Genomic DNA, 2,500 nt, shown 5'->3' on the forward strand with positions numbered 1-2,500 from the left:
AACGGCGGGAGTAACTATGACTCTCTTAAGGTAGCCAAATGCCTCGTCGTTTTTCTACCCCGGAGTCGGAGTAAGGCCATTTGATGGTGGATGTGTTGGATATTGAGATTGGATGCGATTTTCACCTGTTCGATGGAGTCCGCTTTGGTGGATGATACTTGTTGATTGTCCATGAATAGAGACTGATGCCCTTGTCAGGCTGGGTCTAGCTCGGGCGACTAGGCTCACCGGCGTCAGTTTGTCATAGTTACATAGGCTGCACCTCCTCGTGGTCCCGCCGGGGCAACGACTTTCGAGTCGGCTAACGCAGCAAGCCCGGTTGGTTAGATACTGGTTGTCTTCCCAACGGTTTTTCTCGAGACTTCTGGAATTGACGGTTTCGATAATACGAATTGCTTACAAGAAAGAAAAAAGACGCCTGATGAGACGTGAGTCGGATTCAGGTATGGAGGGTGACGCCCCTCCTCCCAAAAAGCAGCATAAGGATGAGAAGACAGGGCCATTGGTGGCTGAGGGAAGGAACAGATTGTCAGAGGAGGACCTCGAAGTATTCAGGCAGGCCAACGAAGCTCACTTGAGCCCCACGAGGAATGATACGGGTGGAGAGTCATCAATTGACCATGAAAGCGTTGTTGTGTTGTTGCCCAGTTCTACATACTTGTGCCCGGTTTGCGGTGACTTTCGAGAGGGGACCGCATGGCTCCACGGACATTTCAAAAATCAGCACGCTAGAGTTGCACTTAAGTTTGAATGCCGGAAATGTGGGAAGGTTGGAAATAACCATCACGCCATTGCGTGCCACCATCCCAAGTGCAAAGGGGGCGATAGTGTGCTGATACGGCATGGAGGGATCAAATGCGATGTCTGTGGCAAGCTACTTAAGAACGTACTGGGTCTGGCTCAACACACGAGACTGGCTCACCCAAAGTTATGGAGTGTTATGAGATCGTGGGGCCAAGGGACAAGAAGAAAGAACAGTATTTGGTCATCGCCTGAAATGAGGCTCCTAAAAACCAAGATGGTGGAGATGAAGGGGGACAAGAGGCGTGGATCCAAAGTGGCTCAACTCCTCCCAGGCAAGTCGGCCAAACAAGTGAGAGATAAGTGGAGACTTGTCAAAGGAAAGATCCTTGAAACTGTGACTGAGGAAATGGAGGAGTGGATGGAGAAGAGCAGACGTGAGAGTGATGATACAAGGGTCCCAGTGGCAGACGAGCCTGGATGGGTGGTTGAGAGGATCTTCCATGTGTTGGAATCCCCCTCTACAGAGGAGGACAGGCGGTGTTATGGGATGATCCTTGATTCCATAAAAGGGGTAGACGAGGACCCCGAGATGCTGGAAATGTCCGCGGTTGGACTCATCTCACTGCTAGGCGGGACACACGAGAAGCGCAAAGGGCATAAAAGATCGCAAAAATTCAAGTTCATCACGACAAGGAGGGTTATAAGGAACAAGCTTAAAAGGAAGGATTACAGGCACTTCCAGGTCATGTTTCAGAGGGATAGAGGGGCCCTACTTGATCGGGTACTAGAGGGTACGGTACTCGATGAATGTGCCATCAAGGAAGAGGAGATCTATCGATACTTCCAAGGAAAATGGGAGACAGGCACGACCTATGGAGGCTTGGATTCCTTTGAGACGGTTGTCGGGGTGGACAATGACTTGCTCTGTGTACCCATCTTGCCGGCTGAGGTGAGGAAGAACGTTTCGGGCATGGCGTTGCATTCAGCTCCAGGTCCGGATAAGATCAGTAAAGGCTCTCTGCTCACGTGGGACCCTACGGGTCAGCAATTGGCATGCCTTTTCAATACATGGCTGGTTAACAAGAAAATCCCGGGTGTGGTCAAGGGATGTCGGACCAAGCTCCTCCCCAAATCGAATGATCTGTTTGAACTGGGCAAGATCACAAATTGGAGGCCAATTACCATCGGCTCTTACCTCCTAAGACTGTTCATGAGGATTTTGACCATGAGGATGGGCAAAGCCTGCAGGCTTAGCATAAGACAGAAAGGCTTTGTGAAAGGGGTCAATGGGTGTGCTGAAAACCTATTGATCCTGGACAAGTTGATGGAGCGGTCTAGGAGGGAGGGCTCGCCATTGGGGGTGGTCTTTGTGGATTTCGCCAAAGCATTTGATTCATTGGCGCATGATCACATCTGGGAGGCTCTTGAAAGGAAGGGGTTGGATGGGCATTTCATTGAGCTGATCGAAGACTCTTACGGAGGCTGCTCAACTGTTGTGAGTCACAAGGAGGGAGTAACGAAGCCAATCAACATGAAGGTAGGAGTCAAGCAGGGTGACCCTCTGTCCCCTCTTCTCTTCAATGTCGCCATGGACCCGCTGCTCAACATGCTTGAAAGGTTGAACAAGGGAGTTGAGATGGATGGAAGGACTCTGACCACATTGGCTTTCGCCGATGACTTGGTCATTGTCAGTATGACGGCCAGAGATATGCAGTGCAACCTGAGGCTGCTGGAGATGTTCTGCGGCAATACGGGC

The sequence above is a fragment of the Hippichthys cyanospilos genome, unplaced genomic scaffold, assembly GCF_059441005.1.
Source record: "Hippichthys cyanospilos isolate Australia breed blue-spotted pipefish unplaced genomic scaffold, RoL_Hcya_1.0 HiC_scaffold_92, whole genome shotgun sequence".
NCBI classification, from domain to species: domain Eukaryota; kingdom Metazoa; phylum Chordata; class Actinopteri; order Syngnathiformes; family Syngnathidae; genus Hippichthys; species Hippichthys cyanospilos.